Source organism: Heliangelus exortis, chromosome 8 (genome assembly GCF_036169615.1).
Source record: "Heliangelus exortis chromosome 8, bHelExo1.hap1, whole genome shotgun sequence".
NCBI classification, from domain to species: Eukaryota; Metazoa; Chordata; class Aves; order Apodiformes; family Trochilidae; genus Heliangelus; species Heliangelus exortis.
Window position 1 is genome coordinate 16492983 of NC_092429.1, and position 26255 is coordinate 16519237.

The 26255-nt window shown below is 38.1% G+C and overlaps 1 protein-coding gene across 15 annotated transcripts in view; it reads right to left on the bottom strand.

The window, feature by feature from the left end:
- Window positions 1-26255, bottom strand: part of ZNF644 (zinc finger protein 644) — an 83082-nt gene that overhangs the window by 22009 nt on the left and 34818 nt on the right. For 13 of the 15 annotated variants that reach the window (XM_071750679.1, XM_071750671.1, XM_071750672.1 and 10 more), the window contains exon 2: window positions 13991-14046. The gene's annotated coding sequence lies outside the window, so the exon portion shown is untranslated. Of the gene's footprint in view, window positions 1-13990; window positions 14047-15819; window positions 15975-26255 lie in introns of all 15 variants that reach the window. The other 2 variants (XM_071750670.1, XM_071750667.1) reach the window with 1 other exon arrangement.

The window sequence follows — 26255 nt, forward strand, 5'->3', positions numbered from 1 at the left end:
AATTAATCCTGAGTGTGTTTTAAAAATTAAATATGTCAATCAAACCTAAAATTTGCTACAAATAGGGGTTGTTACATCCTCTACCAGGGCAAGAACTATACAATCGAGGTAATTTTTAAATATATAGAGCAATATACCCTGTAGATATGTAAGTGTAAAAACAGCAATGCTCAAAAAGGGTACACAAGCATCCACAATCCCAGGCTCATACCTCTGAAACACACTTTACTTAACAGGCTAAGCCTCAAATTATTTCAGTTAAGCCTAGAATGACTGTAGTGCAGTTAACAGTGTTATTCGTGCTATTTATTATACAGGAATTACTCAATATTCAAAATCAGAAAACAACCAAGTATTTAGACAACCAAGCCACATTCTACCTTTATTTAATTAAGTACTTTTAAATGTAAATAATTTTTAATATCATTTTGCTTCATAAAGTATCATTTTTTTACCTCATAACGAGCTCTGCAGACAATGACTGCCTGTGGCCACATAGTCTAAGCATTGAAAAAGTGTAAGGTCAGATCTATCTTCAAGCTGACAGTAATTTAAATGCCGTAAGCTAATCTTACTGTCTCAAAAATCTTGAACATCAGTATTTTTGCAAACTATCAGCACTTGCTATAACACCCTTACTACACTACATCTTGAGGTTACTACAGAAGAAATGAGGTGATAATTGCACATTAACATAATTATTCGGTAATCCCTCTGAGCAAGCTTCCTAGGTCACTCAGTAATTCAGATTAGATACAACCTTCCTGTCATCAGATCAATGCTGTCCACTTTCTGTTCATTAATAATTCTTTTTGATAGGAGTGTACTTGATTCCATTGTTCTATGTACATTATTAATTGTATTTATTACCAGTAGTTTTATGAAATTTCCAAGGTCTTATTTTGTACTGACAACCTTCACTATGTAATAGGGTCACAAACCAAATTAAGAGTATTTCCTTCATGCAATACTAGTTCATTAAAGCTCACACTCAAGTGTTAAGCATACTATGCTGTTGCCTACTAGCAGTTGTAGTTACATATTTGTCCATTTCTGTTACAAAACCCACACAATTTTACAAGGATTTACAATAGATTTGAACACACTTGGAAGCTGAAATATTAAGACAGAAGAATTTGCTTGAATTTGTGAAAAGCATGAAGTACTTTTATGTTTAGATACCAAATTTCTCATTGAACTCCTAAATATAAGCAAATGATCTAACAGCACAGAGCAACTAACAAGGGGCAACTAAAACTTTGAAGTCTTGTCCTAAACAAATTAAACTTAATCAGACTAGTTAAAGTAACTGAAGTGCCTTTCAGCTGTCCCATGCTAAGTAATTACTCATAAACTGAGTTCTTTAACTAGATATGTGAATAACCAGGACAAGCAAGGGATTATTCAAATATTCAAGAAATAGGAAAAGGTTTTTCAGGCTTGCATTGTTGTCATTTAGATTTTTCATTAAGATTTTGTTATGTAAATATAGAAAACTTACAAAACCTATCATTTTATCCACAGCTGTTCCTGTAAAAATCTTTCTCAAATGACAGATTACATTGAAGATGATGGAACAAAAATCACAAATTATGAGACAACAAACAGGAGACAAGAGAGAGCAGAAGTACATCATGGCACAGGACTGAAGAGCCATCTCCTTCCATTTTGCCCCATTACACAGTCCATTCCTTTAACAACTTAATCACAGCCAGAGTCAAGCACGGAGCTTCCATAAAAATATTAAAGAAGCTTTAGAAAATGAAGGTATGTACAGAGTATTAGAGAAACTAGCAGTGTATTAGCATAAACCATCTTGATGGAAAAAACCCCAACAATTTATTTAGAGGAGAGCTGCACCACATTTTTTCCCTCTTCCATTCAAAACCTACAAATTCCTCTGAAAATTTCTGGATTTCTTTTAAACTTCCATAGTGAAGAGACAACTTGTTTAATAAACACAACATCATCAGTACTGCAGTTCCACACCTACTTTACATAGAAGCATTTGGTTATCAATGTAACTACAGCATGAGGCATTCCACTGAAAACCAGGTGTCTTCAATTCGGATCCACAGCTGTTCACATGAACACCACAATAATCAGCAAACTCTCATAGCTTTATCAGACACCCATATCAAGAACATTTTTAAAGCAGCAAGAAAAATTACTGATTCAAGACCAAAGAAGGTGTATTATGTCTAAATAAAGAAATACAAAATATTTTATTGACCCATAGTATAACCTTTTGTCAACCTACTATTGAAAGATTCACTGAGTTGACATATCTCTGTGGAGAAAGTCAAACAAAGAGAAACTCTGAATTACAGACAAGTCATCATACAACAGCAGCCTGTCTTTTCAGTAAGATTATATTTGTGAAAATTAAAGTGGAAGCAAACTTTTGCAAAAGCTTATTTACATGAAACTTCATTTTTAACAAAGTAATTTCTTTAAAAGCTGTGTGTTAAGTAGTAAGGAAAAAACCTGTTTCCTTAAAAGCATCAGCATTTCAGAAAAATTTCTGGTCTAAAAAGTCTAAGAGTGGCATTTTAACCCCTCACATGTAAAAGGTAACAGTACACAACTGAAGAATGAATGTCCTACAAATTGGAAATCAGGGAAGAAAATACCATTACTGCCACCAATCATTCTTAATCTCATTCCTTTAATATTGATTTGCTTGGGAAAATAAACCAGTTTGTCACAATGGGGGGCATCATGCTAAAATTCAATACTGAAATCAATAAAACAAATGACAACACAATTAAAGTGTCACAAGAATCAGATTTATGACTTCAAAAAAATACTCTCCGAGTTTTAAGTGCTAATGGAGCAGCCCAAGATCATTTTATTGGTAGAGACTTTTCGAAGCATAGTAGGTATTTTTAAAAGATGCCTATCCAGTACAAAAATCTCAGACTTTGAATGTGGTAACTTACGGAGTTTTAACTCCCCCCTGCACTCCACAACTCTGCTCACAGATGACAGTTGAGTAGTTAAGTCTTTGTATTTCTGCAGCTCTTTGTCTAGTTTGGATTTTTAGTAGTACAATCTAGTTTGAATTATACTAACATTAGTTTTACTAAAGGTAAAGACTACAATCAAATACTGCATTTTCCTAAATGCAGACATTACCATGCATACACAGCAACATTCCAGTAAGAGACACAGAAGTGTGGCAAAAAAACAACCCAGACTTAATACTCTATGACATTGTACACTATTTCTCTCCAAAACTGTTCCCTCATGTATTTTCACATGCACAGATAAAACTCTTACTTTATGTCAATCTCACATGGTCACATCTTTTTTCTCACTAAAGAAACTTAAGTGATTGAGAAAACACTGTTCATCTCTTTTTATCACCATTACCTGTGTTTTTCAGTCAAATGTATTCTTAAGCCTCGAGTATGGTACCAAAAATTTCTTTTATCTATACACAATCCAATGAATAGTTTATTAACTATTAACACTACAAACTGGAAAGTTTTTCCTCACTGCAGTCTATAAATAAAAGCCCTACTCCCATCCTTGTTGTGAGACAGTATTTTTATCATGCTGTCAAAAATTTAAGGGCTGTGATCAGTGATACAAAGTGTAGCTGGTGGCCAGCAACCAGCGCTGAGTGCTGGGGTCACTACTGGGTCCAACAATGTCCAACATCTTCATTAAGGACCTGGATGATGGGGCAGAGGGGAGCCGCCCAGCAAGACTGAGCAGAGCAGCTGATAGATAAGCAGGCTGGGCACCAGTCACAGTGAGTGTGACATTCCACAAAAAGCGTATGTTTAGGGAAGTTCCTGCCTTCTTCCAGGCTCTAGTCTCACTACTACAGTCCTTACATCGGGGATAACACTAAAATGAAAAACCTGCTGTCACTGCAGAAGATTTTGGCTTGCAGAGAAGAGGAAGTGGTCTCAACATGGAGCCATATACTGTCAAATGATGTGCTATATGTTGGAATGATGCTGTTCTTTGCAGCAAAGCCAACTTAACTCCTGGCTTCCTCCACTCCCCTGCACTCCTTCTTTCACACTTTCAACAAAATTACAAATCAACAATTTCATTATTCAGTCTTAAAGGCTGAGATTTACACACTGCTGAATCCGCACAACCGAGAAGCAACAATTACGAATAAGGGCACAAACTTTTACTAGCTTTGTTGACAGAAAAATCTACTGGGAAATATTTTTCTAAAATTTCTATCAATAAATAGAAAAGTAAAAATGCAGAATGCATTTCAAAAGGCTAAAAAAGAAGCTTTAGCAGTCTTCTATTTAACTGCAAAAGAATATTATGAAGAACGCTACCATGAAGAAAATTTTGTCTTCTAAAATTACTTGAAATACACTACACAATCAAAGTAAAATGCTAGAAGTAAATACTAAAATAATTCAACTGGGGAACACTAAATACATCTTCTGAGAATATTATTAACACAAGACACTCTTCTAAATTACATATTAGCTATGATAGCTTGCTTTTCCATAGAGACATAAAAATGCAAATCCTTCACGTAGTTTAAATAAAAAGTATTTTCATTTCTAAGACACATCACTAACTTTTAGAAAATTTAAAATACATCTACTCTCCCTTAACCTGTAATTTTACAGAATCAAAATAACTTTATTGGCTCAGAAACAAGTCCTTTTGAAGCTGGGCAGTGCCACCAAGTGGTGGTGAAATTCTATATGCAAATCTGATTACTGCCCACATACAGAGCACACTGAAAACATTTCTCCAGCCACCAAATTCAAGCGATGGGTGTACTAACACAAAGACATTTAAAATTAATCAACCAAAACCAGAAGCTACAGAATTTTCATATCCAGATTTCAAACTGACTTTTAACTTAAACAAAGGTTTTCCCTACAATTCTGTCTCTTTATTCTGATATCTTTTGTAAGCTGTTAGGTAAAGAACCTCTTTCTTCCAACACAAATCCAATATGACAGATGACAGATCACAGAATGGGTTGGGTTGGAAGGGACCTTAAAAATCATCTAGTTCCAACCCCCTGCATGGCCAGGGACACCTCCCACCACACCAGATCAGATCAGGCTGCTCGAAGCCCCATCCAGCCTGGCCTTCAACACTTCAGGGATGGGGCAGCCACAGTATCCCTGGGTAACCTGTTACAGTGTCTCACCACCCACACAGGAAAGAATTTTTTCCTAATGCCTAACCTAAATCTCCCCTCTTTGTTTTAAATGACCGTCCCTTGTCCTCCCACCCATGCAAAAAGCCCATCCCCAGCTCTACTGTAGGCCCCCTTCAGACATTGGAAGGTTGCTATAAGGTCACCTCAGAGCCTCCTCTTCTCCAGGCTGAACAACCGCAACTTCCTCAGCCTGGCTTCATAGGAGAGGTGCTCCTGCCCTCTGAGCATTTCAGTGGCTCTCCTCTGGAAATGCTCTATGTCCTTCTTATGTTGGGGACTCTAGAACTGGACACATTACTGGGGGGTCTTCTCACAAGAGCAGAGCAGAAGGAGAGAATCACCTGCCTAAAACAGCTGTCTGTGCTTCTTTTGATGCAGCCCAGAACATGGTTGGCTTTGTGGGTTACAAGTGCACACTGACAGCTCATGTTAATCATCTGGTCCACCACCAACCCTGAGTCCTTCTCCTCATGACTATCCACAATCCTTTCTCCTTCCAACCTGAATCCATGCATGGGATTGCCTCGACCCAGGTGCAGAACCTTGCACTTCGCCTTGTGGAACTTCATGTAGTTTGCATGAGTCCACTTCTTGAGCCTGGCAAGGTCCCTCTGGATGGCATTCCATCCCTTCCCTCCACTGTGTTGACTTCACTACACAGTTTGGTGCCATCAGCAAACCTGCTGAGTGTGTACTCAATTCCACTGTCCATGCTGCTGGCAAAGATGTTAAATAACACCAGTCCAAGTACCAACCCTTGAGGAACAGCATTCATCACATTAGACACTGATCACAACTCTCTGGGTACAACCATCCAGCCAGTTCCTTACCCAACAAGCAGTCAATCCAATAAATCCATACAAGATCTCCAGGCACCCCAAGAATCACACTACATGCCTCAGAAGGTCACCTGAACACTTCTTGAACTCAGGCAGGCTTGGTGCTGTGACCACTTCCCTGGGGAGATTGTTCCATTGCTCGACCACCCTCTGAACGAAAAACCTTTTCCTGATACCTAACCTAAACCTCCCCTGATTCAGCTTCCTAACATTTCCCTGAGTCCTGACTTTGGTAACAGGAGTGAATAAATCAGTACCAGTTCAACTTTTCCCTTCATGAGGAAGCCATGTACTGTTATGAGGTCACCCTTCAGCCTCATCTTCTCCAAAGTGAATGATCCAAGTGACCTCAACTGCTCCTTCCAGACCTTTCACCATCCTCATGGCTCTCCTTCACATCCTCTCCAATAGTTCGATGTCTTTTCTATACTGTGGTGATCAAAACCGCACGCAGTACTCAACATGAGGCCATACCAGTGCAGAGTAGAGTGAGACAATCACCTCCTTTCACCAGCTGGTGCCACCATGCTTGATGCACCCCAGGATACACTTTTGGATCATACTTAGTTTGCTATCAACCAGGACCCCCAGGTGCCCCTCCACTGTGCTGCTCTCTAGCCACTCATTCCCCAGTCTTTACTTAATATCAGGGTTACCCCATCCCAAGTGCAGAATTCAGCACTTGCCCTTGTTAAACTTCATGTAGCTGGTGACTGCCATCACTCTAACCTGTTGAGGTCTCTCTGCAGGGCCTGCCTGCCCCCTGAGGGAGTCAACCACTCCCTCCCAATTCTGTATCACCCACAAACTTGCTTAAAATTCCTTGGAGTCCTGCATCCAAACAACTGATGAAGATGTTGAAGAGGACTGGGCCAGGGATGGAGCCCTGCAGGACCCCACTAGTGACCAGCCACCAGCCTGATGTTACCCTATTCACCATCACTCTTTGTGCTCGACCTGTGAGACAGCTGCTCACCCATCACATAGTACAGTTGTCCAGCATACAGCTGGACAATTTGTCCAGGAGGATACTATGCGAGACAGTATCAAAAGACTTCCTGAAGTCCAGAAACATTACATCCACTGGCTTCCCTTGTCAACTAGGTGGGCTACCTTGTCATAAAAGGAAATTAAGTTTGACAAGCAGGACTTTACCCTCACAAAGCTGCACTGGCTATGATCAATGACTGCATTGTCCTCCAAGTGTTTTTCAGTACCTCTCAGAATAATATTTTCTATTATTTTACCAGGCACTGAAGTTAGACTGACTTGCCTGTAGTTTCCAGGGTTTCTAAGCAACTGGGATCTCTCCAGATTGCCAGGACCTCAAAAAAATAATTGAGAGGCACCTAGTGATGACATCAGCCAGCTCTTTGAAGATTTGTGCACGAATCTTCATGGGCCATTAGGCTCCATTGACCTGTAGGGATCTAGCTGTGGCAGCAGACCCTGTACAAGTCTGTACTCTCAGATGAGAGTTGATCCTTGCTGCAGTCATGGTCCTCCAATTCTGGGCTTTGAGGTCCCCTTGATCCATCACCAGTGTTCAAGAAAGAGGCAAAGAATGCATTAAATACCTCTGCTTTATCTATAGCTTTGTTGGTGAGGTGACTGTCCTTATCCTGTAAAGGACCAGTGTGGTTTCTACACCGCTTTTTGACGTTATGCATTTGAAAAGACTCTTTTTATCATCCCCCACAGTTTTGGCCAGTTTCAGCTCCAGTTGAGCTTTGAATACTCGAATTTTCTCCCTACAGTACTTAGCAGCACCTCTGTACTATTCCCATGTCACCTGACCTAGCTTCCACTGGACATACACTTTCCTTTTTCACTGGATATTTAGAAGCAGATCCCTATTCAGCCAAGCCAGTCTTCTGCCTCATCTGCTTGACTTCTGACATTCTGGGATTGCCTATTCCTGTGCCATCAGGAGGTGATGTTTAAAGAGTGACCATCACTCATGAATCCCAACACCTGCAAAAATGTTTTCCCAGAGGACTTCAGTCAGAAGCTCCCACAGCAGCCTGAAATCTTCTCTCTTCATGTCCAGGGTTGAAATCTTCCTGGCAGTTTTCCTCTTGTGAACAGAGACTTTTAACTCAATTGCCTGGTCCACAACCTCAGATCCCCATGTCACTCATGAGATCCACTGTTGATGAGCAACAGATCAAGGACAACATTATTCCAAGATGGTTCCCTTATGACCTGCTCCATAAAACTGTTATTCAGATGGCTTAGAGATCTTTTGGCCCTGGTTGTGCTTGCTGTATCCCAGTTGACTTCTGGCAAGTTGAAGTCCCCCATAACGTCAAGGGAGTTGACTTGGAAGTATTCATTAGTTCCTCAAAAAATAGGTATTCAGCATCCTCATCCTGGCCAGGAGGTCTATAGTATATTCCCACAATAACATCCACATTATCTGTTTGTCCCTTGATTCCTACCCAGAGACTCTCTCAACTGTGTCATTGCCAATAGTGAGCTTCATACACTCCAGCCCTTCCGTTCCATACAAAGCCACGCTGGCCTCTTTTTCCCTGCCTAGCTCTCCTGAAGAGTCTCTAGTCATCCAACAGGGTGCTCCAACCACAGGACTTATCCCACAAGGTTTCATTTATGCCAATAATATCATCTGCCAGTTCCTTCAGGAGCTGTGGGTGAATCCCTTCAGCCCTCCCTTGTGAGGCTGAAGGGAGTGTGTGTCCAAGTGAGTCCCTCCCTTGGACTTGTTCATTCAGGTTCTTTAGGTGGTCTCAGACCTGTTCTTCATCTACAGTGAGGAAATACCCCAGTCCCTGCCTCTGGCTCTCGTAACATGAAGGGAGTGACCAGAGTCCTTACTGGTGAAGACAGAGGCTAAGCAGTCATTGAGTATCTCAGCCTTCTCTACATCTTAGGTGACCATCTCTCCAGTTTCCATCTGAAGTGGGCCCACACTTCCCCTAATCTTCCTATTACTGCTGACATACCTTCAGAAATTTTCCTTGTTGCCCTTAACCCTCCTTGCCAGATTCAATTGTCTCTGTGGTTTTGCTTTCCTAACCTGATCTCTTCCTTCTCTGACCACTTCTCTGTACTTCTCCCAGAGCATCTGTCCTTGCTTCCATCCTCTATAAGCTTTGTTTTTACTCCTAAATGTGTCCAGGGAGTTCCTTGCTCATCCATACCAACCTCCTGGCACTCCTGCCTACCTTCCTCTTCACTGGGACATGGTGGTCCTTGGGCATGCAGGAGGTGATGCATGAATATGGACCAGCTTACCTTGGCTCCCTTCCCATCCAGAGCTTTGTTCCATTCTACTCTACCAAGCAGATCCTTGAAGAGACTTAAGTCTGCCCTTTAAAATCAGTGCCACCAGCTTACTTCACACTTTTCTCACTGCCCTAAGGATCTTGAATTCTACAGTGTCCTGGTCACTGCAGCCTCATCTCCCATCAAGTTTTTACATCACTCACCAGTCCACCTCTGTTGGTGAGAACAAGGTCTAGCAAAGCTCCTTTTCTGTTTGGTTCCTCTACCATTTGGAGGAGGAATTTATCATCAACGCATACAAGGAACTTCCTGGAGTGCTGGTGCTTTGCTGTGCTGTCCCTCCAGCAGATGTTGGGGTGATTAAAGTCCCCCATGAGGACCATGGTGACAACCCCTCCTGTTTTGCCCTTCCTGTCCTTCCTAAGCAGTTTATACCCAGCCATCCGCACCCTCCAGCCACAGAGGCCATCCCACATCTCAGTGATACCAGCAATATCATAGCCCTCCAGGCATGCAGACTGTGCAGCTCCTCTAGTTATTATATATATATATATTTATCAACATTTTATGTATTTTATATAAAACAACATATTATATATACATCAACAAGCTCTAACGATTATCTTTCTCCACATCTCTATATAAATCCCCAGTGATTACAACTACATAGCCACAGAAGCCTTATTTTCACCATAATCCATAATTTCAGAGGACAGTGAATTCAGTAACTGAAGCAAAAGTATGAAAAATTGATTAGTAAACATCCAACTTGTAATTTGGACAAGCTATTCAATGTACTTTTGTTAGTATGTAAAGATCACAACCAGACTGGGAAAGACTTTATAGAAGTCAGGTGTATTAGACTATTTTTACAGAAATATTTCTCAAGTTCATTAAACTGTATTGTTAGTTATCTGCATGCACACAGATGAAAACCTGCATGATGACATGATGCTGCATAATGAATTTGCAGTACAAGTTTCCTAAAGATGTCATAAAGAACAGTTTAACCAATTTTATTGAGACAAATCTTTGACCATGACACACCTTTCAACTTTGGAAGAATTCTGACCTTATTTCTTACATGTTAAATAAAAGTTGTAATTCTTTTTATCCAGCACGTCCTGAAACACACCAAGCAATTTCTCAGGCTTTTTGCCTTTTTGGATTATACCTATTTGCTGTACATATTTTAACAGTACCATGAATTTAAATTTGGGTGTCTATTACTATCTTTCTCAATTATAAAAACACTACCTGAAATGAACACTCTGCGTTTAGTCATTTAATTTAGAACCTTAGTGTAACAATTTACATTATGGGTTTTCACTCATCCTTACCAGCAAACTGGCTCTTGTCAGCCTCTATATTCTTTCAGTGATCAGGGGTTAAAAAGCTTATTATGTGTGTAGGTAACAGTGCCACATAAGGCCAAAAAACCCACCTTGTACCTTTTTAGGTGGAGAACAAAAAATTATCATCTTAGAGAAAGTTAACATCCTTACTGATGAACACATTCCATAAAAGTTTTATCCAAAACTATGTAACTCTCTACACGACCAGAAGAAGAGATGAAACTCATCATTCCAACTGACAATACAAGGTAAGGTCACTCTCCTAACAACTAGGTTTTGTTTGGGTAGTTTTGGATTGCTTGGTGGGTTTTTTTATTCTTAATTTTTGTTTGGTTTGGGGGTTTTGTGGTTTGGTGTGGTTTTGTTTTTTGGGTTTTTTTTTGGGGGGGATGGGTTGTGGTTTTGTTTGTTTTTAATAAAAAAAGTCATCACTGTTAAGTGATTTAATGGCATAAAATTCAACTTCATATTACCAAAATATTACGAACAAGATGAAAATTGTAAAAAATTCCTGTGTGAGCCAGAGAAACACAAATCCCACATTCTCAGGTTTATCCTGTGCAGAATTCTATCTATATATATGCTATTTATTACATCCTCTACTTTTAGGTAAAGCAATACTAAACACAGTCAAAACACTTTCTGGAGGCAAGTCTGGTTTTGCCCAGTATCTCAAATGCTTAAAATCTGACCTCACTCTACACACTACTACAGGGATTCAGCACAAGCATCTCCTTGTATCTTGCATCTTCTTATGCCTTCTGTAACCCTTCCTGCTACACAGAAGTGTGGGCCATTAACACACTGAGACCAGGATTGTTTTTTCCTAGCTTTCCTCTGTATTTAAAACAAGACAGGCCCTCCCATGGAGCCCAGAAGATAGTTGGGAAATCAGAAAATCCAAGAGCTCTACAGTTATCCCAGTGAAGTACATTCACAGTTTTTAAGCAGCATCTCACAACTGTGTGTTTTTAACTGGCATAAGACTTATTTATTTATTCCAAAGGTCAGGATACCAGGCATTTTACATTTGCATTAGAAAACCAAATGATTTGAAATTAAGAGGCACAAAACTGACATCCTTCATTCAAAATTTACACAGGAAGCACACTATCAGAGTAATTAGGAAATGCATTCTTGTCAAGAGAGAAATAAAAATGTCTGAGCAAATCATTAAACCACATTTTCAGCTATTGCTTTAAATGACATAAGCCTACACAAAAGGACAAGTTGACACACTGAGCTGTGTGATTTTATTTCATTGTTTAGAAGTCTACAAGATGCTGCAGCCATGAAACTTCTGAGTGGAGATAAAAGACAAGAGGCAGTTGGGAAATGCAGGTTGTTCTTCAAAATGAAGTCTTTCAGTCATACTTGCTGCCCTTCTCTGAATCTTCTTTAGTTCTGCTTTGTGATTTTTCACAGCACTACACTTGCACCCAAGAAGCAATACAAAGCATCTATGGTACACCACAAATTTGTATAAGCAGATCTGAATTTTGTTTTGTTCTGGTTTGTGTTTTCTTCCCTGATAATGTGTAATATTTTCATTTATTTACTGACTATTAAGTTGTCACTTTTAGAGAACTGTCAGAGCCTCAAGACCTCCTCCAAGCAATAACAATGCTGATCAAATGTCATATCTTTTTCTGTCCTCTCGTTATGTATGCAAGAGTACAGGCTTTTTCCTCACAGACCAGCTTTTTTCTCCACCATTAAGATGAAAGTTGGAGTTTCACTCAGAAAATTTCATGCTTGAAGAACACATTTGGTTATTTGTATATTAGACTTCTCAACTAATTTTCTGTATTTAAACTAGTATTGATATAACATGTATATTAAGAGGAGTCAAAAAGTAAACTGTAAACATCAAGTACTGAAAGCATTAGAAGGCACAGAGAACAATCTAAATCTTACTGTCTATTCAAGTTCCCTTCTTAGCCACAATTCTTGTGTTATATTCATCCTCAGAGAGTAGAAGTATTTCTTTTTGCAGAGTTATATTTGCTACTTTTCTCAAAGCAGCACATTCAAGAAACCTGCAAAGCCAGGCTAAGCCAGTAGACATCCTCCATACTTAAGTATACATATACTACAGCAGTATAGCTTACTTTTAATTGTTCATAGTTCAGAAGACAATTCAGTCGTAATCCTGAATCAGTTATACAGTACACAAAGGAACAACACTGCACAGAAGAGTTTTGAATTCCTCATAAAGCATCCTGCTGTAATCAGTATTTTGAAGTTGACAGCTGTAGCTCTAAAAACGCCTTACTAAAGATACAAACAAAGCAGGTCATGTCTATTATAAAATGTACATACTACATTTTTAAAGCTATATTAAGCCTATATATTAATCAGCGATTAGAAATTAAGAACAAGCTCATCTGAGCAAATGGGATCTCCCTCCCACCTCAAAACACCAAGTCACCAGAAGCAGCTGCATTCTGAGATGGCACATTGGTCAAAGAGCAAGCAGGAAACTTGAGAAGCCAACTTTCTTGTGTAACTTCAGCCTGGGTACCTGAGTCCATCACACCCTGGCTCCACAGCATAGAATTTACTGAACTGTGAGGTCTTACCTAAAGATACTCTCACAAGACTCAAGCTAAAACAGATTAAAGCAAACTAGTCTTTGTTCAACGTCTCATATAATTTAATGAGAAGAGATTAATTTTATAGTTCAAACTATTCCTGAAGTAGAAAGTAACCTGAAGAGAAGCAAAATCTGGGATTAAATAATTCTTTTTATCAAAATAACAGGGGAGGGAGGGGAGAAATGCCAAAGTTACGGAATTTTTTTTCTAGAAAGACACTTTGCTATTGCAAATGGATACTTAAGTTCTATAGCTCATGAGTACCAGCAGTAAATCTTCATATACTGCCATTCAAATAGCTCCCCAAAGGGCTCCTATGGACACAAAATAGGATGGGGGGAGCCATATAATTTCATTATTAAAATTATGAAATGCTATTCAGGTAGCTGGACAAATATCCCATACAGTTATTTATTAACAGAGCAAGTACAAGCTTAACATGCTGCTTTGACAATGCAAAGTACATTTTCAGTACTTTGAAACCAGTGGATACGTAGAGAATGAAATTCATTTGAAGTACTTATAAATTTGACTCTCAACAGTTAGCAGAATGCATTAATAGCTTTTTTACTTGAATAGTTTATGGAAGAAAACAATTATAACAATAATCTCAAGTATCAGGGGTATGTGTGTGTTTTGTCCCTATTTTATTATCACAGATGCAACATTGTCCATTAATTACAGAAATCAAGATAGAAGTTTCAATACAATTTTCACTGGCCACTTTTTCTCAGTGTTTAGCAGGATACGAAAAAAAAAAACCCATAACAAATGGCCAAAACTCACCTGTGTTTGTTTGATTTGCATTAAGCTGTCAGATCCACTTCCATATCAAAACAAGCCTGCAAAAGAAAACAAGAACTTACTGGACAGCTTTCATTGGGTTTTGCTTGTATTCTAGACAAGACAGGCAAAGCACTGTCCACAGTTGCAGAAGTGTTCTACCAGGTTTTTTTCATGGTAGAAATAAAAAAGTTTGAGTGGTCTTTTCTTAAATACTCATGTAATTTTCAAATAACATAGATTTTGGTACTTTAAAAAAATCCACCAAAAAATCAGATCAAATACACACACTATTAAACTAACTGGGCAGAAAAGGGGAAAACAGTTACATGGCCAGAAATTCTGCTATGGTTTCTGCTACTGCCTTCAAAGTCAATTAACTGAAGTTCTCTGAATGGGGAAGGAGGAACAGAAAGAAAATGGTTACAAATGAAAGCTTTTAATAAATCTTTTAGCAAAAAGGATTAACATAGATGAGATTAAGTGTTGGATGATTTTAAACCTGTGCCCCCATAATTCCTCACTTTTCCTAGGGCAAAGTTCTGTTTATTATTTTAATGCTAGCTGGCCAATTTTAAAATCATAACTACTTTGCCTTCATGAAGATGACTAATGTCAGATTAAATACTCTAATTTCAGTTTTGCTCATGGATCTTTAACATAACTATAAAAGGAAATTTTTCACTTAATAATTGGAGGTATCAGACTATATGATTATTAGAAGAGACTCCAAAAGTAACTGAAGCTGCATGAAAACAAGAATGGATTTGGGTAAAGCATTTTTACTTGTCTACTTGTAACAAAGTCACAACAACCAGCACACAGCTTTACAGAGAGGGTTATTCATTTCTAGACCAATTTCTCCATCACCAAAATGAACTCTGAAAGAGATGCCTATCCTCACATGCTGCCTAAGATTCCTTCCCTCAGTCTGTTCACACACAGCTTTGATTTTAAGTTCCCCAGTCAGCCTGTAACTGTCTCAAAGACACCTGCCTAAATTATAAAGACAGAGAGCAAAGTAAGATAGACCTCTCACAAAAGTCTTGCTGGGCCATATAAAGCAAGAGAAGACAAGTCTCCAAGCTGCTTTGCCTATTCCCAGGATCAATGACCACATTACACAGTAGCCTTTATGTATTACTGTTAACCAAAACATATGCTCATTTGCAAAATAAAATTTTTTTTTACAGAAAAAACTTCAAACTATTTAGTCAGGGTTTAGAGTAACATTCATGCACCTAGAGAAGCATAAGTATTACATCCAAACAGCAGCAGGGCCCTAGTGTAGAATGTAAACATACAGTTAAAAACACTCACAAAATACACCCTGCATGTATGAAGAGCCAAAACAGCTTTCAAAAAGTAAGAAAGAAATCTATGTAGACTTTTACAGTATCAAACATCAAGCTCTGCTAAACCAGACATACCAGTAAACCTATGCACTGGACAGACTCAATCCCTGTTTAACACTCCTCTCACTACAAGTAAATACTCGTCCTATTTAAATACTACTCTGTAAATCAATGAGACTGCCCCTGTGCAAAATGATCTCTCACCACCACAGCAGCAATTCTCACATCTTTGGAACATTGCAATTAGCTGTACATTAGCAACAGCTCTTCCCAGCAGTTCATGGTTTGTGATGCAAGTGCAGACAGAATCTTAGCATTGCAGAATTGAGCTCAAACAACTACAGATCCTTGTGACAATACAGGAGAATGTCAGATGTCATACAACCTGTTACTGTAACAGCTTCTTCATGGAAATCTATTGCTTGGGACCAATCAATTTACTCCGGTGACATAACATGGGAAGCTTATCCTGCCTACCTGGAGGACATGTGCTCCTGTACTCACTGAATGTGCTCTTTGAAGAAAACCTAAATGTAAGTATTCTTCAGTGTAATCCAAAATTGTTGACACCTGGAACTGCGCACGTGAAGTTCTTTACAAGCATATGGAAGAGCTGTGGTTCTCTAAGACTCCTGAAGGAAAAGCAAAGATTTCAAAATCACAAACACTTTAGCTCTAACTTTCCTGCCTTAATTCTCATAATCAGAAAATTAAGTGAGAATTAATGCCATTCTCCCTTGCCAGATAATAAAGAGAGCAACAGTCCCCTGTCAACAGGGTCTCAGAAACAGGTAAGAAATGTAGTTACAGAGCATTCACCTTGAGGCCTTGCCATTGGAAGAGTGAAAAGGGGTCCACACACAGGAGGCACAAGGGCTGCTGTAAAAGTCAGGCTTCTGGGCACTGATAAGCAGCTGCCTGTTCTTATAAGGACAGAGAACAGCAAGCAGAAAAAAATGGCAATGGTGGAGATGGGCAATTTCTCTCATGTAACCCTACCAATACCAAAGAAACAGACAAGTCAGAAGTACTTGAAAGCACTTTCTTTCCTAACAGGTTTGTTATAACTGACATTCCTACGTATTTCTGGGAAAAAACACTGAGCTGTCTTAACCACCAACTTCTCCTGGAAGTTACAGTCAGGAACGTAATTCCAAGAGAAGATTTTTGGTGGACTATTCTGGTTGTTTTGAGATTTTTTGCTGTTTTTTTTTGTTTTGTTTTGTTTTGTTTCTTTGTTTTTGGTTTGCCCTTGGTTTTGTTCTTATGATAATTATTATACAAAACTAGCTTTTTCCCCATAGCTGATTAAACTTGTGGGGGAAGGAACAGGAAGAAACAAAGGCTAGACTAAACTATACTAAAGTTTAGCTGTGGCTACACAGTCCATTTTTTCAGCTTAACATAAAAAGGCAGTAATAGACTTGCAACTGTAGTCTTGACTTCAAATATTCTCTGGGACTTAAAGAATTTTATTTTCTGGTTGAGAGTGACATTTACATTTATTAGGATAATGCTGTCCCAGCACGAAAATATGATAAACTCAAAAGTGAGATGGTGGGAAGGGTAGGGAGAAAGACATCTCATTCTAATATCTGATGCAGTTCTGGTAAAGGTCTATAATCTTACAGAAATATAAAAATCCTAAAAAATCAATGCAGGAAAAAACTGCCAGTATAAAGCAGAGACTACTCAAAGGAAGGCTAATACAAGAAGCCCAGAAGATGCTGCAGCTACAATTCTATACATAACTACCAAGGATAAAATTGTTTCATAAAAGGACCAAAAAGCAAAAACTTAGCTGATGATAGTCTCCTAAATCAGTTAATACAGCTGAAAAACTTTTAAAATACAAGCCTATACTACCATGTTCACAAGTATTGAGCAGCAACCTTGTCTGTATAAAATGTAGTTTCCTGCATAAGAAGCTTTGATACTCTTCAGTTTTTATCAAAAAGTATAAAAATAACTTATGTACATTCAGTACCCACAGATATCTAGAACTAACATTTGGGCTTGATTAATTTAAATAATCAATTTTAAACAAAGTTTTATAAAATCACATTTGTACAACTTTTCTTTATGCTATTCCAGCTTTAATCAACTGAATTACAAATAACACAATCAAATTTACCAAAACTAAGTTTGCAAAGGAAAAAATGTAATCTTCTTACAGTAATTAATGCAAATTAATATACAAGTACAAGTACCCTACTGAAACCTGAATTATCCAGAAGTCAAATTAAGCAAAAACTTAACACTTCACAACATGAAAAGACAAAATTCAAGTCTGGAGATCCTTCTGACTTCAAAGCATGAGCAGTGACTGAACAAAAGCAAGCAAGCAAGGGACTGTGAGAGAGAAGATTTCCTCCTGCATTTTGAATCTCCTGCTAGATTTTGAGAGTGATCTGAAAAATAGTTCAAAGAAGTTTCAATTTTTCCTTTGTCTGTTCATCATAGTAAAAGCCACATGCCCAGTTCCCAAAGCTGTGGTAGGGCTTTCACACGGAGGTGTTACATCTCTCATTTTTCTGCTTGGAGAAAGTTTTTGTTTTTGACAACTCCCCATATGGGATGGTGAAACACTTCAAGGAGAAGTGTGACAGCATAGGAAATGAACAGAAATGATCATACCTCAGTCTGTAAAGCTGTTTCAGTCTAAACAAGATTTAAAGTTGATGAACGTGACATTAATAGGAGTATCACAGTAGGGAAAAAGTAGGGAAAGGAGAGAGCACCTTGAATGGAAAACATGAACTTGTGTTTTCACCATCAATTAAATCAAACAACACATCCCATTATTTAAAAAATCTGTATTATGTAAACGAAGAAAACTGAAAACCTGTCAAGAGCCAAAAATATTCGAGGCAGACTGGGTTTTGGAACTACGTACATTGGTCAAAAGGTTGTTTTTCCTCTCTATCACTAAGCAGATAAAGTAGTCATTTGAAGTATCATTTAAAGATACACACAACAGGCACACTGTCTACAGACACATCTACAGTGAAGCAAAGGGAGTTGTTTACTTTGAGAGTACATTACCCAGTAAGCAAATATGTAACACACAACATGCAAATAAAAGCATCCTAAAAGCACTAAGCTGAAGTGAAAGTTAAAAGGAGTTCTGAAAATATTTAGAACATCAAGGCCTTAAGAGAAAATGAGTATGTTGTTTCAGAAGGTTACTTATCCATGCAGTTTCCCCCTCAGCTAAGATCAGATGTAACATTACAAGTATCATTAATATTTAATAAATTTACAGTGGTCAATATCCAACTGAACTAATGGCATTCCTCATATTGAGAATTACTATTAGCAATTATCTGAAGAGAAATAATTAATCTTCTTTATAATTTTTTTATAATAATTGCCAGTTCAAGCTACAGATCAACATACCATTTGCATAAAAAACATCTGTACATTTTCAATCACCCTTCAGCCTATTTATCTTGACCACATGAGCTAGCTCCCTGTTTGCATCATTTATTCACCTTAAATATAACAGCTTCTCTTAAGTAGGAAAAGCTTAAAGCACAGAATGACATCATCTTTTAATTCCACCCCAAAATACTAACAGCACTGTATATAACTTTGCCATCACCCTTGACACTGAACACCACTTCTTTAGTTATGGTCTCAGCAAATTCTTGTCAATACATTACCCGTGCCTCAACCTTCACCTATGGAATCACTCCTTAATCCAGTATGAATTACTATATGCTCCTTCATCACATCATCCTATTAACTTTACATATGGCATCCCAAAATACAGTGTCATAACCCCTGACTACAAGCAGAGCACAAATGTACTACAGAAAACAGACACATCAGATCTTGACAATCTTGAGGCTGAAACAGGCTGCCCAAGGAAGCTGTGGCTGTCCCCTCCCTGGAAGTGTTCAAGGCCAGGCTGGATGGAGCCTTGAGCAACCTGATCTAGAGAGAGGTGTTCCTGCCCATGCAGGGCAGTAAAACTAGATGATTTTTAAGGTCCTCTCCAACCCAAACCACTCTATGATTCTATCTTGCACAGCTCAGACAAATTGATTATAACTCCTGACACGTTTCTAGTCCAAGTTTGCACACCCAGTTTCTCAGATGAAATTAAGAAACTGGAAATCCAAACCAGAAAGCTTCTTCACCCAAGTGCTTTTCTAAGGAAACAGCAGCCTTAATTGAAAACCATGGATTTTGTATCTTAAAAACAAAACAAAAAAAGTTTTCAGAAACTTTCAGAACTTCTTTGTACTTATATAAAAAAAAACCCAAACCAATTAAACAATTTCAAAATTCCTTTTTTAAAACACCAAACAGTGGTGCCAGATGTAGTGTCATACTCTCCTTTCTACAAAGCCCACAGAATTTTAATAAAAGTATGAAGGAGGCAAAACCAAGCAAAAGAATAAAACCAGCTCAAGTTACACTTGTGTACATCCAGATAGTGTACCCCCTTCTGTGTACCCCTGGCAGCAACACCCTATTGTCCAAATGACATTTTACTTTAACATCTTCATAATTTTTACCAATGCAGCACAATATTTTTAAAGTCCCTTGAATAGAGAATAGCTTATTAACTTCATCTCTACTGAATTAATCTAGTGCCTTTCCAGGCACTGACAGAGTGTCATGAAGTCTGACAGAGAACTTCACAAAAAACCCAAAACTCAAACAAACAAACAAAAAACCCAAAAAAAACAAAAAACCCCCCAACCAACCAACAAGAACAAAAAAAAAAAAAAAAAAAAAAAAAAAATTCCAGCCCAAAACTGAAAGACCCAGAGAAGAAATGGGATCTGCTGTAAGCACACACAGAGGGCTTTGAAGAGGAGCAGTTTATTGTCAGTCCATAATCTGCAATCTCATCTATCACCTGTGGAATACTGACACACAGAGAAATACAGCAATTAATGTTCAAACATTTACTGCACTTTACATATTTCTCATGTACTGCATTAGACACCACTGGAATTCTTTAATGTAACCACACTCTTCCCTATTATAAAAAAAATGCAAAAAAGTTTATTCTGCAATATGCACACTTATGCCCTTAAGAACTAAAATACAATGCAGATCTCTGAATCTGATTCTTATTTATAAATCCTTAATAAGGGTTTACAATGGGTATATTTTTTTTTAACTTGAAATATAAAAATATGTTAAACAAAGGTTGTTCTGCATTAAAAAAAAATTAATTAAGGACTTAATTTCTGAAAACCAGAACTATGGTACCAGGTACTACATACTTTGTGAAATAGTATCAGGATTGTTTGTTTAGCTTATTTTTAATTATTACCAAAAGAGATCTATTTATATCCATTTATATCTAGATGGATCTAAGTCTCAGTCCCCATTAAGGATGCTTCTACTTAAAAGCAGTATCTCACACAACATTTCTAACAGTAGTTATAGCAGGATATTAATAGTCAAGCCATGTTGTTACTGTAGCAACAAGATTTCTGGTAGCCATTTTCTTTTCAGCTTTAAACCCAAAGGCGGCAAACTGCTCAGCAGCCTGCTTGCTCTCTACTTCAGATACCTCCCCTCTAGACTGCCTTCTCCAGTCTGATGTACTTACCTCACTGTATTTTCTAATGCTGAACTCCTCAGGAAATACAAGAAAATAAAATAGTATTGCATCCCACTTCTAAAAAAACCCAAAAAACAAAAAAACCACAACACACACACAAAAAAAAACCCAAACAAAAAAACAACCCCAAAAACAAGAAAAAAACTTCTACATTTAGGAGACTAAACAGTTTGCAGAATACTGGAAGAAGAGAACAGGGATGCAATTAATTTTAATCTGCAGGCTCTAAGAACGCAGCCCAAGACAAGATTTTCAGGTAGCAGGCTCATAGCTTTGGTCATTACACTGACAGCAGCCACAGAGAGCACCTTCTCAGATCAGAGATTATAAAAAACAAAGCAAGTGCCCAAGCCAAAAGAAATTTTAGTAGTCTGACATGTCTCTGAACTTTCTGTATTTAGAAAATGGTTTTAAGACAAAACTAGCATTTTTGTCTTAGTTGGACACTTTCATGTCCAACTCCTACTCCACATTTCTGCAGTCATAAAAATGACAACACATGAAACTCTCCTGGCTTTCTTAAGACTGCATTGCAGTTTTTAAAAAGGCCGAACCTAAAATCCTACAGCTCAAAATTAGTTATAAATGACACTGTATTCAGTTTTTTCTTAAAAAAAATTCTCTCTCTCTTGTATCATGACCATTTGAATGAGCCATGGTGGGAGGGCACAAGAATGTGAAATCCATAACCATTTTCAACAGCAATAGGAGGAAATAAAGAACTGGTATTAGTGCACAAGCATCCCCTACAGAACAGGATCCCAAGTCCAAATTCAGTTCCTCACAAGTTTGTTCCAGTTGAATGGGTAGCTATGCTGGGATCACGAGTGCTAATGCCTGCTGTTGTCTGTCTAGACAGTGTTTCTGACACCTCCCATGTACTATGGCAGGAAAGGGAATCTCCGGTTCATAGCCCCACAGAAGGTCTATTTTCTATGCCTGTGAATGTAAAATATAAACACAATTTTTCTAAAGATTTACTGCATACTTAGATTTCCATAAGTGTTTTTAAACCTCTGCTTCTAAACTAGTAATAAGTATCTCATATGTAAGGGCTTAAGTTTAAAAATAAAGGAAGGTTTAAGCTGAACTGAGAATTGGTGCATCTGAGACATTTTATCCTGATATCCCTATGACAGTAACCTCCAGCAGAGGACAGAGTATACACTCTGGAGTATTAGCACATTCAAAAACCACTGCTAACTCCCAAAGAGCCCCCTTGCTTTTCAGAGGATCAGCCTGTCACTACAATGAATGCTTCAGTAGGAAGAAAATAACTAGATGATCTGATAATCAAAATAATAATCTAAAAAAATAAAAATTCCAGTACCAGCATTCTTCTGAAATAGCTTTGTCCAAATAAAATACACAGGAGGATTAAATTACTGCTTATCAGATTTGAAGTGAAGCTACAAAATATTTTGCTTTCTAACTGGGTTCATATACATGCTATTGTTTATAATTTAAGAAAGATCACTTTGGGGATTCACATATATGTAACAAGTAGCATACAGACTTTCATTTTGCAGGAGCATGCTTTTCAAACACAGAGGACTGGTTCTGGTGAAGGAATAATGGTAGAACATGCTGTCTACACTATCACCTTAATAGCTAATGAAAATTGGTTTGAAAGTAAATAAAAATTCATTCCTCACTGACCTATTCAGTCTTGACTCTTGGTTTGGTGGCACTTCACCAAATATTGTCTATGACCTACATAAATAGGAAAAAATTTCCTACTCATTGTAACTTCTAGCAATGTGACGTAATTACAACAATTGGGGATTATTTTTAGATCTTTATGCCACATAGCTGCATTAAGGTTTATTGGGGTTTTTCAGATTTTTTAAATGGCAAAAGCCCCCATCTTACAACCCAGGTTATACTACCTACCCCATCTGCCAAGCAAACTCAAATGCCTCCACAAATCTCTTTTAAATGTAGCTCAAGACTACCAGCTACCATGCTGAACCATCCACAGAACTGGCCACACCTCACCAGCACCACAACCACAGATCAGCTCTGACACAACATTCATGTCTCATGAGCAAGCTCCTATTCATGGTTCCTGTGTGCTGTCACTATCCACAAGTGTTATTACTAACACAGTTAATCACCATAGAATCATAGAATTGGCTGGGTTGGAAGGGACCTCAGAGATCATCAAGTCCAACCCTTGATCCACTACCACTGCAGTTACCAGCCCATGGCACTGAGTGCCACATCCAGTCTCTTTTTAAGTATCTCCAGGGATGGAGAATCCACCACTTCCCTGGGCAGCCCATTCCAATGCTTGATCACCCTCTCAGTAAAGAAATTCTTTCTAATGTCCAACCTAAACCTCCCCTGGCACAACTTGAGACCTTTTGTGCCCTCTTGTCTTGTTGAGGGTTGCCTGGGAAAAGAGACCAACCCCCACCTGGCTCCATCCTCCTTTCAGGGAGTTGGAGAGAGTGATGAGGTCTCCTCTGAGCCTCCTCTTCTCCAGGCTGAACAGCCCCAGCTCCCTCAGCCTCTCGTCACAGGATCTGTGCTCGAGTCCATACAGGACTGCTTCCTCTAGTATAATTGCCAAGCATTTTCTAGTTACTAAGCCTTTGCTCAAAAATTATTCTATGAAAATGATTTTGCTATGAAACAGATATTATCAAGATCTACCCCAATGTCTCTCTACCCAAGTCAGGAGTACCTTGAGGTCTACTTTCTACACTGCTCAATGAACTTTCATGGAGTCCCCATGTTAGATTGCAAGAAGGTGTAGCAGTCCAAGGCAGGCTTCACTTCAAGGTTAGGACATAACTAATCCTTCTTTCCTCAAACTTGAACCCTTTAAATGCTTGCAGACTTTATTTCCACTGCTCACTTCTTTTGCTTAGCTATCAATCAGGCAAAAACTTTCTACCTTCAATTCTTTTACTATTTGAATTAATTCTGCTAAACGTATGATAGCCAATAGACAAAGTCCTTCTAACAATTTTTTACTAAAAAGATATTGGGGATTTCAGGTGTAATTGTGCAGTGTTTCATGCAGAGACTTACCTCTGTTCATTTCCATACACACAGTAAAGTGCATTGGTTTTTACTGCTTTGTTGCACCAGCAAATACATGTCTTGTGGCCTTAGTTTCCACCAGCTGGCTACAGCGATACACAACCAATAAACTAAGGCAGGGCATGCAGGTTCTAACAAATTAACTTAATGGTCACAACATACCCACTACAAAACAAAAAATCCTTTACCTAATGTGTGTTTGGCCACTTTACCACCACCATTCTGATAATGTGAAATACCCTGATATTCCTATGAAATGCTGATGTCATGATAAAGGTGCTGATGTCTCCTTCATAGGATGAATTACAGCAATGAATACCCTCGTTCTTGCTACAGGAAATCATCCTTCTGGTACATGTCTCCAGTTGTAAGATTTTTAAAAAAGACAACAACAAAAAGATTTCCACACAGGTAATCCTCACCTGCGCATATCCAGCCCACTTGGCTGTCCTTAGGCAAGGTGGTTGGGGCTAAAAGATGTAACTACAGCTGATTTGTCAGTATTCCTGACCAAAAGAGATTTCCCAACCAAACATTCAAAAGCAGTCCAAGAAACAAGAGGAGATAAGACATAAGCTCTAAATCTCCTTCATATGCTTTACCTTGGATTACAGAGATAGTGCAACAGAATCGTATACGCCTGAGCTAAAGTTGTATGAAATCACAAGTATAATACCACTATACACAAAGTTGTCAGAAGCCATTCACATAATAACTGTGTTTCAGAATAGAGACACAAATGATAGGTTTTTAACCAAGGCAAATAAACCTACAGGCCTCCCTTGCACCTTAAAAAGCACATAAACACTCTAGCAAGCAGCCAGATTCTGTTACTTGCATTAATAACAAAGCATTTTAAAACAAATTAAAGTGAGCACCAAAGATAAGGGAAATTTTGCCACTGTCCTGGACACCTACAGTTAAAACAAAACAGACACAAGAGCGTATCTTACAAAGGCTTCACAAATTCACATGAATGTTGACTAGTATGCCCCCAAAACTTAAGTCACCTACATCAACAGAGGTTCTGTGCATACACTTAGGCCCACAGAGCTGCCTGTTTTCTTGCTGACTGGCCAAAGAGCATCCTAGCTCACTACTGGGAATTCTGCAAGCATACAAGTTAGATTTTTCAAGGTCAGCTCTAGCATTTTTTTTTCCAGCAGGATGCTGAAGAAACTCTAATTCACACTAAATGCTTAAAGAGTATCTGTGAATGTGGAACCTTCAGATTTAAGTGGATTAAAGTAGAGAAAGGAATTTTTCCTTAAGTTCATGTACTACATATAGAAGCATACCTAATTACAGCAAGTTTGATAAAAATGCCTAGAACTTACTTAATTCCTACTAATAAGCTTTCAACATCTTCAGAGAAAATAAGAGCCATGAATAAGAGCCAGAACTTGTTAAGAATACAGAAATACATAAGGTAATACTGCAAATTTAAGAAAGTACCTGTCTTTATCCTCAGATTCATCAAGAAAAAGAAGAGAACAAATTAAACAGAAAACAAAGTAAGTTGTAGCACTGAACAGATAAGCTTCCCAAAAACTGGACTTTAGAATACTCTGTACAAAAAAATCCCTAGGCCTTGACTATATTTAAGCCTATCAGAAAATTGCTGGAAATTTACAGTCTATACCAGAAAAAAATGTGATATTTGGGTCTTTATTTTTCTATGAGGGTATAGGCAGCCATAAAAAACCCAGCTTTCTACGGATGGCAAGAATGAAGAGAAAGTGAGGCGGCTTTGGGGTAGATTTGTTTTCAGGTTTAGGGTTGGGATTTTTTGGTTGGTTTTTTTACATTAGTACAATTGTCCTAAAAAAAAGGTGTGAACAGAAAAGTATTGGTAACAAAATAAACAGCTCATTTGAAAGAATAAAAAATGTATTAACACCATACAGATTTGGTTTTTATTTCTGAATGGTAAAATTTTTAAGGTCAGAAGACATGCTAATGAATATGCAGTAATAGAACACATTAAGAAAAAGGAAAACCTCAAGAATGTAGAAACCAGGGCACTTTCCTCTGTTGAAAATGTCACTGCAGAAAATTACTTTAAAAATTGAAAGGAAAGTTAAGGTAAAACTGTTGGTGAAATGAAAGTCAAGTTATAGAGAGATTACTTGGAATAAAATCACCATGCACTCTAGTACTAATATTATTAAGTTGGGAGAAGCCTTTGTTTTGAGAAAATAATGGAAACCACAACGCCAAGGATCACTAATTAATCCTCCCTCCTTTCTATTTACACCCTTTGAAAAACTGC